This window comes from Mycteria americana, chromosome 4 (genome assembly GCF_035582795.1).
Source record: "Mycteria americana isolate JAX WOST 10 ecotype Jacksonville Zoo and Gardens chromosome 4, USCA_MyAme_1.0, whole genome shotgun sequence".
NCBI classification, from domain to species: Eukaryota; Metazoa; Chordata; class Aves; order Ciconiiformes; family Ciconiidae; genus Mycteria; species Mycteria americana.
The window spans coordinates 56053498-56065576 of NC_134368.1; positions in this window are offsets into that span (position 1 = coordinate 56053498).

Sequence of the window (12079 nt, forward strand, 5' to 3'; positions counted from 1 at the left end):
AAAGCTAAACAAGCTGAGAATACCTCCCAAGTACTACTACACTTCATTTCAGTTCCAAAGAAACCTACATTTCAGACAAATGGGGGGGGGGGGGGGGTATTTCCTTTCATAGGCATTATTTTTATAAGAACTACCTTTGAAATAAATATAGAAGTATGGAATCAGCTAACAATTAATAGAGAAATGAATCTCACATCATTTTACATTATCTAAATACAACTTTTGTTCCTTATTTGGGTCTGTGCTGTTGACTCCATGTCAAATTTATATTTTCACAAGTTATGACTACCTTTATAAATGGCCATGTGGTATTCTTACAAATACCATAGTTGCTAACTGAAATCTCTGAAGACAGCATAATTAGTAGCCCCTCATCAATGAGGTTTTTCATAAGCAATGGCCCAGCATTATTTTTAGTGGTACTCAACTCAGAATATCTCTTGTCCAGATTTTAGAAACTCAAAGGTTTTATTCAAAAGGATTTGTCATATCCATTCTCATTATAGCATTACACACTCAGAACTTGAAATCAGTCTTTGACTTTAGCTAGGCATACATCCTTAATGCCATGAATTATATTCCACTGGGGGACACAGAAGGAAACCATTGCCAACGAATGTGCCCAGTTATCGTTACTAGTGGTAGCAGAGTTCAACAGTACTTTGGCAGGGGAGGGGTCACAGTAGCTACTGTACATATCAGCAGTTGCCCTGGGACAAGGTGTATTTTCTTACTCCCTGGATCTCCTATCACATACCTTTAACTCTCCCCCCCACGCTTCCCAGAATTGAGACTTAGGTCAGCTTCTCCTTGCAGTGCCATTTTTCAAAGGTACCTGCCTCTGGGAAAGGTTTTAGCTCAGCCACAGATTAAACACATCTTGAAGTTAACCAGAGATATTTTCCTATGATCAATCACTGCAAATCATCACCTCCTGTCACCAGAAAACGGTTCATACATCATTATGCATAGCACTCCTTGCCAATATTTAAATTAGGGGAATTTCTAAACAACTGAGAGAATTTTGCTGTAAACATAAATGCTATTATAACATTGCATTGCTAATGCAATTTCTCTAGTATTACATTTGGAAAATGGAATGATGTCATCATCTACAGGTATATTTATCATAAAACCAAAATATTACTTCATGGGAAAAACAAATCGCTTGAAGCACTGTCCAAAGCTTTTCTGTTTTCCCCCTCCCCATCCAAAGAAAAACAATTTTTTATACTTAAATTGTTTTATTTTATTTCAGACATGAAAAAATACAATAAATCAAGTGAGAAATTAAAATAATCTTAAAACAAAGAGAGACTTTTGTTCAACTTGATTTTTATTCACACTGTGTAGGTTGAGAACCACATACTGCAACTAAAGGAGTTGTACGCTACATTGTATAGTTTATTTGGTGGAGTCAATTTTTTTTTTAATCTTTGTGGTTTGTCTATTAAAAAACCTACTAAATCCTTCAACAAAATAAACAGTTACTCTTTGGTTTTGGACTCACACATTACACTCTTTTTCCTAAACTCATCTGTCAGTTCAAAGTTTGCAATTTCCTTTGCTTAGTATCAGCTGTCTGTAGAAAATTAACATTATAAACATAAAACAAAAATACCTGTTTAAAATTGATATGACCAAAATTCATATATAAATCTCAGTACAGCTGCAGATCTCACATAACTATATCAACCGACCACCAGTTCATAGGTTTAAGTCAGGTTTGCATTTAACAGATTTTAATTTAGCTTGTGGTTTCTTCTGCTTTTTGTACTCAGCAATGGGCAAAGAAAAATTTCTACCAAACCTATGCAATATGAAATACGCCAAATACAGAGCATGGTATAACCAATTATGGGATAAAGCTCCCATGAATGTCAAAGGGAAAAAAACTGATCCCTTAAGACATACTCTTGTAGCCAGCAAGAGGCAAAACACCTTCAGTCTTAAAGCTGTTCAGACATGCTAAGACTGTCTCCTCTCACATTCTGGTGCATCACCTTTCCCTTCCCAATTTCTCCCTGGAGTCCTTCCTCATATAAGCATACCCTGTTTACTGAGTAGTATTTATAAGTAATGTGACAATTCTTAGTGAGACTTTCATCTTCATGTGGGATTTAAAGTATTTGCTTAAATGCAAGTTTTCTTTGAGAAACAGATAATAAAATGAAGGCTACCTACCAGAAAGAGAGGGAAAACATACCACTCAGAAGAAAACAGTGGCTTCCTACACTCTTAAACAGGCAACTGTTCAATGGGCTTCGGACATAAAAATCAGGCAGTGTCAGTTCCTTACAGTATTAAAAGCGACTGTTAAGGGGGCATAGGGGTCCCTTAAGGACATGGCCACGCAGTGAGTTGTGTTCTGTAATGAATGCAGATCCCACCCAGCAGACTCAAGTGTGATCCAGCCCAGAAACAGCAGACACAACTAGAGCTTTGCTTGCTGGTGGTGGCAGGGGCAAAGGCAGCAGGAGCAACAACACTGAGCAGCAGCTTTAAAAAAATAAAAAAACCCTAGGTAGAAAAGAACTACCCTGAATTAGTAGAAGCAGCAGCTGTCTTTTGATACATTGCACTTTTCCATTGCTTTGTCTTTCAAATAATGTCAGATAAGACATTTTCCCAAGAGCAGCTGTGGCATTTGTCATCCAGGGATGATAAAATCAAGACCAGCCTAAGAGAAGAATAACAAGACATACTTATCACGCATACAATCACTGTAGAGTACGTAAAAGGAAGAAAGAGGACCCCAAATATAAATAAAGGGAGGAAAAAAAAAAGAAAAAAAAAAAAACACAACACAACAGCCACACTGAGGAAATTATTAGAGACTTATATAAGGGGCGCAAGAACAAGGGAGATGAAAATATTGGTGTGCTGAGAGTGTGAGTGTTAACTTTTTTCTGGTATGAAAAATATCTGAATTTTTTTTCCTCTTATCACAGATTTAAATAGAATCATAGAATGGTTTGGGTTGGAAGGGACCTCAAAGATCATCTAGTTCCAGCCCTCCTGCCATGGGCAGGGAAACCTTCCACTAGACCACGTTGCACAAAGCCCCATCCAACCTGGCCTTGAACACTTCTAGGGATGGGGCATCCACAACTTCTCTGGGCAACCTGTGCCAGTGCCTCACCACCCTCATAGTGAAGAATTTCTTCCTTGTATCTAATCTAAATCTACCCTCTTTCAGTTTAAAGCCATCACCCCTTGTCTTATCATTACATTTAAATGGGATTAGCAGATCTCACACCAGATGTAAAATTTAAAACTTCCAGCAAGTAAATTCAGATTTGCCATCCCTGTTACTTCTGCAGAACACATGGAAAAGAAAAATGCTATAGATTTAAAGATGCACATAATACACACTGAAAACGTACATGACATTGCACAGTACATTCTGGAAATCAATTTTTAATACCTAAAAAATCTACCACATGTAGTTATACCAAGTCAGTGCCAGGCTAATGGCTCTAAAAGTGTTTCATTAAGAAGCAGAAAAACAGGAAACAGTGACGTGCTTAATGTAAAATGAAGATGCAGTGAATATAGAACATTTGCACAATACAAGCTTGAAATGAAAAGTATCCATCTAAATATGACTAATGATTTGTTTTGAACACATAAGTGATACATTGTATCTAAAACATCTCTGTAATTTACATTCACCCTATCATATTTGATTTTTTCCGTATTATTTTCACTGAAACACATTAATCTTGTATATTTTAGACATTCTCCTATAATTTAATTTTAAAATGATATCATAGTTTAATAGCCATCTGAACAGCCACTGCTCTCTAAAGAATGGGATAATATGGCAAAGCTTATTAAAAATACATTATTTCATTGTACAAATTATCCCTGTGATACTATTCCACTCACTTTAACAAAACCACCATAATTTTGGCTATGTTTCCCCATAGACTGTTTCCTGCTATACCCAAAAACCCTTGTGCATTCCTTAACACCTCTCTGCCTAATTGGAGTCCACACATTCTTATTTCCTAAACGTTTCTTCACTCCTCTCCACAATTACATCTTTCTTAGATGACTCTTAGAGTCATACCACCTATATGATTCATGGCATGTGTGTGAATCACTAAAATCAGAGACTATTGCCCCAGCAGTGGATTTGGCAAGGTGGCTAGAAAATAAAGTATTTTTTATCAAGAGTGTACTATTACAGCAATGAAGGTTAACTGTATATTCAGCTGCACCAGAAAAAGGACAGATTTTCAGAACTTGACACAGTCCTGTGCAACTTGATCTAACCATGAAGGCAGCTCTGCTTTGGGTCAGAGGTGGGAATAGATGACCTTAGGAGGTACCTTCCAACTTAAATTTTTCTATGATATTATGATTTTCAAAATCTTTAAAAAAAAAAAAAAAAGTGGGTTTAGTTCTTTCTACAAGGTTTTGTGGAGGGTCTTTACTCCTTCTTTACATATTTGCTGCTTCATGCCTTGGAATAACCTTAAAACTCTTCTCAGCATTACTAACTATGATGCAAATGGAAGAAGATGGCAGCTGAGGATCTGTGGAGCAGTGTGGGTGAAGCTCTGCTCCATTAAATTTCTGCCAACACTGATGGTCAAGAACAACCCTTTCTCAGCACTGCTTAGGTTCACACAAAAGGGACAGTCAAGTCAGCCACATCTTTTTGTCCTTCAAGCTGATAACCAGTGAAAGCAGTTGAAGCAGAATCCAAGAATCTAGCAAAAAACATTTTCTAAAACTCAAGACTACAACTTGTAAGACTCAATATAACAACTTATGATCAGAAAATTGTGGTGATTTCTGTAATACCATAGAGACAAAACACAATGCTTTCACAGCCTGAAATGTGCTAGATATGCATACATAATATTGGAAAAATTGAGATTTTTAAGCAGATTGTTGACATTGCAGCTATTTTAGAAGTTCTAATGCACTTTGAAGAGCTTAAGTGAGCACTGAATTATCTTCATAAATATTAGACAATAGACTACAATAATAATCCCATTATGAATCTTCAGCTTTACTTGTCCTGTTGGATTAGTTCATTCTATAATACATTGCTGGCACTTTGCTCTAACAGCCAGCAACTCTTAGAATTCCTGATTACATGATTACACTCAAAAGCCTCATTATTTCAAAATGTTTTATCATCAACTGATCACTTTTATATCACTTTGGGGACAACTCCACAAGCCTGTTCTTACAAGATTAGCATCACAGTCCTTAACTACGTTTTGTTTACTTAACTCTACAGGCTCCTAAAATCTCAAAATTTGGAAGAGGTAGAGAAAGCTTCCTCATCCAAAAGAAACTGGTAAATTGTTTAATTTCATTCATCTGGTAAAGTATCTTCCCAAATGTAAAGATTTTTTTCCTCTTTATTCTTAATTTGCTACTTAACTGAGGTTTAAACAATGTACAAACAAAGAACAGCACACTATAGCTGTATCATTGCATGCTGTGGTCTAATTGGACTTTATCAAGTAAATAGGAAAGGACTGAGACAATATTTGAATGAAGGATTTCCAATGAACAAGAGCGTCTGCAGTGATAGTTCTGATAGTTTTACACACAAGTCTGCCTTCTGAGCCGCTGTCAACAGTCCAACTTAGTGTTAACAGTGCAGGAACATTGCTCTACTGTTTGGCTAGTGATAATTCAGTAACCCGTATCCTCTTATTCACCACCTGGGAGACAGGAGACACAGCACTGGGCTGAATTTACAAGCTTCTCTTCCTTCACTGCAGTTCGTTGCAGCAGTGGAGTTGCATGTGCAGATCCCATCCATTAAAATGCAGCTGTGGGCTGGGACTCAGCAGAGAAAAGAAAACGGTATTTGCCCCTGACCCAGGCAGCACTGCTGAGGAGCTGAGCCTAAGAAGTAGATTCTCCTTTAATTCTAGTACTGATTTTTCACTATCTCTTTCTCATCCCTATCTTCTCACAGCCTAAGGAGCCCAACAGTTCCCTGACACAGGCCCTACAACCTTCTATAGTCCCATTCCTCTTCATGTAACTTTACAGCAAGCCACTGCTTTTCCTAGAGCCCACATCCAGGCTGTCCTTGACCCACTTATACTAAACCCTCAGCTCCAGCAAACCAGCCACCAAACCTTCTCTACACAGTCATGGCTCTGTGTATCACCCTAGAGCTCAACACAGGGAGGTCATGGCTTCCTAAAGTATCCCTGACTCAAGGAATTTCCAAAGTCATTTAGCTGGGTTGAGTTCATATGACTTTTACCAAGCAGACTCCTACAGTTATGACTAAAAAGCCATTCTTCTTTTTAAAAGCAGCAAGACATGGAACCTGTCCACATAGTCGCAAAACCTATAACATTCTTTCAATGGGTAGAAGTGCTAATCCCTCTGTCCACTTATTTCTCCCTCTAGTTTGAATCCACTGCTGGCAAAAATGTCAAAGCAACCTTCCTCTATCTTCTGTTGGATGGTGAATCAATATAAAAATACCTTCCACTGTTTTTTACAGCCTCAGAAAAAAAGCTCTATAAATTTTCTTCTACAACTCCCTAATGATAGATAAAATGGTAGACCCATCTAGATGTTTACTTATGGATGCAGAAATGTTTCACAGACATCTCTAATATGAAAAAAAATTGCTGAAGTGCCACAAAAAAGGACCTTCCTTTTAAGACTTACTACAGTTATACGACTTGTTCTAACCCAGGCCTGTGAACAGGTTGTCCATTGTTAGCTGGAGAATACTTGCAGTTTAGGGGTTTTTTTTTCAAAAAGTATCCAAGGTATTCAAGTACTCGGATAATACACTGTGCTCTGAACCAAAGTGAAGAAACTAGGGATGATCAGCAGATTCACCTCACAATTTTATGCTTTTGAAGTACTCCAAACTACAGTGCAACAGCAAGTGTTCAGGATGTTCAGTAGATGCAATGCTACTGAAAACAGAAGTAGAACATCATTACATATCAAAAGGAAATGTTGAGAATATTTAAATACACAAAACTTGGAATGCAATATTTATGGACTTCCTGCTCGTGGAGAACAGGCCCATATCCTGAGACCCATTTTCATTAAAGTATTTTTATACTGAAAGCTATGAATAAGTAATAATTCAAAAACAAATAACACTTTTTGAAAGTAAACATAATTCTTACATATATGTTCCATTTGTGCATGATTTTGAATCATTTTCATTCTCTTCAGTTTTCCCTTTTGCTTCTCCTAATTTATATTCTTCAATTTCATATTTTAGTACTTCATGAACAAATTATTTCAATATATTATAAAGACAAATTGTTCCATAAGCAACAGAACTAATGATACTCTGTTTCCTATAGCTTCATGTTTCATGGTTGAATTATTTGATGTCTAATAAGTGAACACTCCAATTGAAGCTATTCCTATAGCTAGGAATTCATAAAACCTCTCTGCTTTGTTGATTTTTCTCTAGTAAGGAGTGAATTTGCACCGTATCCTTTACTACAGTGAGGGACTAGAAGCCTCTTTCTCTGCTATCTGGCTCCAATATTCATGATCACAGTAGAAATGTATTTTGAGACTAACACTTTTTCTTGTGTTTAAGTTGAACAAAACATCTGGAGGAAGTAGGAGGAGCACATTGACACAGAACAAACAAACAAACTTAGCCAAAGCCCTTAAACTATGTTAAAGAAAAAAATATTTTACCAGCAAGGGTGTTACTATTTCTAGAAATTTTAGTACAGAGTTTTAGACTAAGTGTAAATTATAGATGAAAAGCTTTTCTATAACACCTGCACTCTCTTTTTTGCAAGTGACAATACAGCTTTTTCTAGACTTTCATTTCACGTCAAAAATGTAAAATGTCACAATCTGAACGATGAAATAATGTATTCTCTCTGATTTCTTTTTGTATGATTGATTCTCCCTTAATAAATTTTGCACGTAGAACTGCTTTTTAAAGAGTAAATATTTTAAAAAATAATTGACTACTGCTTACTTTTACATTGGTTTCTCTCTCTTGGCATGGACCCTACAAAAATATAAAGGTCTAGCAACAGATATTACAAGTGGGTTTGTAGTTACAGGGAACCTAATAGTAGTTGTATACAGAAATGTCCTAAGGATATAAACAAGAATCCTTTAATTCATGGACAAAAATTAAGACGGCAGATCAAGACCTTTCCCCTACTAAGTCTACTAAGGTATGAAAAATAGAAGAACCAAACCTATAAAGGAATCAAGGTAATTTTGACCTATTGTACTATAACATTTAATTCTGTGAATATACTATGTTAATCTTGATTTTAATACTGAAAGTAGTTTCAAAGGTGTTTTAAACACACTGAGTCAAATTGAACCGATTAATTTTTTTTTTCCCCAGTAGTGTAAATACAGAATACCAGAAGAGGGAAACCAACATGATTTAAAATAAGACTATAATTTAGTACAAAAGGAGTTTTCTCTAAGAAAAGACTGATTAACTTAACAAAAATCCTCATAAAACTTCAGGATGCACACAAGGGAATAATCAAAGAACTGAACTGTTTTAAAAACTCTGCAGTGTTTCTGAGTGCACACTATTACAATCCAACAAGCAAAGAGAAGAAATAATTAGTTTTCACAGAACACTGACTTTTATATCAAAGGTACTGCTTGTAGTCATTGAAAAAAGTGGACAAAACTACCTCCATGTGATATGTTCAATTAATTTTAAAGATAAATTCTATTTGTTACCTGAAGTAATTTATTCTAGGACTGTGTCTAGAAACATAATGATATTTTGATGAAGATTCCATTTTTTTTTCTCTGTGACAAAGAGAGACTTTGGTGTAGTGCAGTACTTCATTTTCTGTCTGTCCCACTTAGTATCTGCCATGTATTCTGTGCTGTACAAGACATGTATAGAACAAAAGATAAAATACTTCTCATGATAAATCCAGCCTAATATGGACCTATGGTGATTCCTAATGCAATGATTTTCAAATCATTGATGTAAAATGATGTAAAATCACTTGTAAAGCTATGAAGCAAAATTCAGTATAGTAACTGAAGACTCACTATCACTAGACTTACTTGATACCACTTTTCATTATGAAATCTGCTAAGCACATACTCCCATTTTCCCAAAAAATTACTGGAAAAAGCAAACCAAAGAAAACCTCCCCAGAGAAGATGACATATACGTTATCCTGGTCTAAATTTAGCCTAACTAGTATCAATAAAGTGACAGAAGAGGACCTGTTATTAAAGAATAAGAGAAGTTTCAAGCTCCTATCTTTTGTGATACCAGGAATGGTAGAGATCAAAACTAACACTCTGGATCTGTATTTGGTTCTTACCATCTATTTCCAAGTGGTACACCTTATAAGCCAAATCAACATTTAGGCTTGTCAAAACAATTTTCAAATATTAACTGGCAAGATGAGAGGACAAGCATGAAGGACCGTCTTCAAGACAAGGATGAGGGAGGGTCTCAGGGAAGTGGTATGACTGAATAATGCAAAAAATCTAGAGGCTTTATATAGGCAGTTCTCTAGTCTCGGTTATTTTTTTTTAGGTCTGTGGTGAAGCAGACTGCAACACTAGGAGATGAGGCAATCTGATAATCTCCCTTGGGGCGGAGTTCAAAGTAATCAATTACAGGCAAAGGGAAATCCTTAGGAACAGAATGTAACAGAATTGTGCATCTTGAACTATGGTGAAGGACAAGCTCATGACAGAAAATACATTTTGCATTGGCCTAGAAGACAGTAAGGTTTGACAGATGAGACAAAGATCCATACACCCCAGCAGGTAGGGTCTCTCTCTTCCCCTTATGCCTAATAAAGTACCTAACCTGGGACCCAGAATGAGCTAACATAGTGAGATCTGCACATATACACTAGTACTAGACAGATTTTATGCCTTGATATACACTTGAAATAAAGAAACCAGGAAAACAAGCTTGGTCATTTGCTCACGCTTTCACCTGGTGTCAGAATAACCTTGTAATACTGGGAGGCAGCAAGAGCTTCCTACTTTACATGCAGTGTCTATTAAAAACAATGCCTGATTTTAGTGCTATTGCTAGCAAGATTTTAAGGGGTTACACGTATCAGTCTGTTCATTCTTCATGCTAATCATCCAACACAGAGAAACAACTCACATGCTTTCTGAAACACACCTGTACATAGGGGTAGGGAGGTGTGTTCACACACGCACACCCCCATTTGCAAAGAGTATTCTTCAAAGAGTGTCTGGGCAAGCCACAGTGGCCCAGTGCTCTTCTTCCTGGCGTAGCCTGCATAGGCACGCTGTGAATGACTGGCAGTAGGATCGTCCTTACTTTTCTAAGTTCACCATTTTTAAAAGTTGTAAAACTTATATATAATAAGGAAGTAAATATACTTTGTGTATTTATTTCATAGCATTTAACTGAACAACTCATGTCATTCTAATTTGGGAGTTATCTTTATTTTACAAGACGAACCTGCTTAATTCAGGTTTAATAATCTCAATAAAGCTAAAGCACTTACTCTTTCATAATTTTAAACCCTTAGTGCTGTTTTCCAGTATTAATAATTTAATCAACATCAAAGCAACATAAGTATGAATAATGATGATAATAAATCTAGACTGATATTTGAAGTTTTGCACACCAAAATCTAACAGTTTAATAGCCAGAGTTTCCCTGTGGACATTAAAACTTACGTTTAACTGCAATTTTTTTACTTTGCATTTTTATTTCCTTTTGTTGTATTTGTATCATGAAATTTTTATTTTTAGGGGCGTTTTTTTAAGGAAAATCTTCCCCTTTAAATTTATATTGACCCCTACTCTACAAAAAGGCATAATTCCATGTTTCTGACATTACAGCTTCCACAGTAACCACTGCTACGATCCAGAAGATAATACTTTTGAGCAACGACCAAAGGGAAGGAACAAACACGTTAAACAAGTTTAATCTGGACTTTTCAGCTGCAGAACCTCTTTACAGCTTCAAGGAAGAAAAGCTATCTTTCTCTACTTGTGTGTCACAGGTGCTATGATGCAGTTATCAGCTAATACTACTTATTGTACACTCACAAAGAAAACCATGTATTTTTACTAAATCTACAGGAATAAGTTAGAATTTACTCCGTGTGTACAATAATTCTGTCTATATATATATCCTTTCTGAGAGCAGATGTTCTCTGAAATAACATAATCTTTCTCTGACTAGATGACAGTTGTCTCACAGCTCAAATATTTCAGCATGTGAGCGCTTAATGTTAGAGATCAATCAGGGAAATAATAAAAGAATGCAAAAGCTAAAGGGCATACCTATTGCACATTCCCAACTCCTTAACAAACCTGCAAGGCAGAAGAAAGTCCCATCAATATTTTCACATGAAGCATGTATAATGTTCATATCAGTAAATGGATTCCATTGAGGCACTTGCCAAATGATCTTTGTGAACCTGTATATTGGCAGACTTCCTTTTTTACATTATGAAGACAGTAAGTAATGCTTTCACATCTATGAATAGATTGGCCATTAAAGATTGAAAACTGCCTGAACTGCCAGGCTCAAAGGGTTGTGATCAGCATCACAAAGTCCAGCTGGAGGCCAGTCACTAGCAGGGTTGCCCAAGGTCAATACTGGACCAATACTGTTTAACATCTTCCATTAACAACATGGAAGATGGGACAGAGCGCACCTTCAGCAAGTCTGCAGATGACACAAAATCAGGAGTGGCTGATATACTTGACAGCCATGCTGCCATTCAGAAGGACCTGGACAGGCTGGAGAAAAGTGCTGACAGGAATCTACTGAAGTTCAACAATAGGAAACGCAAAGTCCTGCATATCGGGAGGAATAACCTCATGCACCAGTACAGACTGGGGGCTAATTGGCTGGAAAGCAGCTTGGCAGAAAGAGGAGCTGGCACAAAGATTATTAAGGGACTGGAGCATCTGTCATATGAGGAGAGGCTGAGAGAGCTGGGGTTGTTCAGCCTGGAGAAGAAAAGACTCAAGGGGATCTTATCGCAGTATATAAATATCTGATATGAGGGATTAAAGAAGATAGTGCTAGACTCTTCTCAGTGGTATCAAGTGACAGGCCAGGAGGCAATAGGCATATCTTAAA